We start from the raw sequence: 705 nt of genomic DNA on the forward strand, positions 1-705 counted from the left end.
AGTGTTTTTGATGTCAGTTGCACATAATTAAACGTTAATCAGCGTCTTGGTTTTGTGCTCTAGTTTCATATGAAGTAAAACAATAAAAGTAGTCAATATAAATGACATAGCAACAGACTTATATTGCATTTAAATGAATAATTGACAACTCAACAGAAGCCATAATGATATGGCATACAAGAATGATGTACTTGCTTTTGACTACGTGTTTGCATCCTGGCTGTCCCATGTTTCCTAAGAGCATGGGTTTAGCGCGTCCTCAGAAATGTATGCTTCACATTTATGTTTATGCAAATTCACAAGTCCTCATGAAAGATATATTCCAGTGTGGCCCTGCGATGATCGGCCCTCATGTGACCCCAAATATGCTTTGCAGGGAAGTATGGGAATAATGAGGCTCACATCGCATCTACATGTGCAATCCGTCAACAGCAAGCTTGAGTGGAAATGACTTTTAATCCAATCAATCCAAATACACTGCGTCAGACTGTTTCAACATGTATTCTTTCCTTCACAGAAATTAAATGAAACCTCCGTCCAATGGACACACACTGCTGTGTGTGTTGAGGGCCTCTGTTTCTGCTCACCCTGATTTGAATTCAGTCTAATGCAGAAGTGAGGCCGTTTGGCAGTCAAATCAGCTGCAGGTAGACTGAGCTCAGACCTTGAACTCTGACGGTTGTTAAGGAAACCATCATCTCTCTC

The sequence above is a fragment of the Cottoperca gobio genome, chromosome 14, assembly GCF_900634415.1.
Source record: "Cottoperca gobio chromosome 14, fCotGob3.1, whole genome shotgun sequence".
Taxonomy (NCBI): Eukaryota; Metazoa; Chordata; class Actinopteri; order Perciformes; family Bovichtidae; genus Cottoperca; species Cottoperca gobio.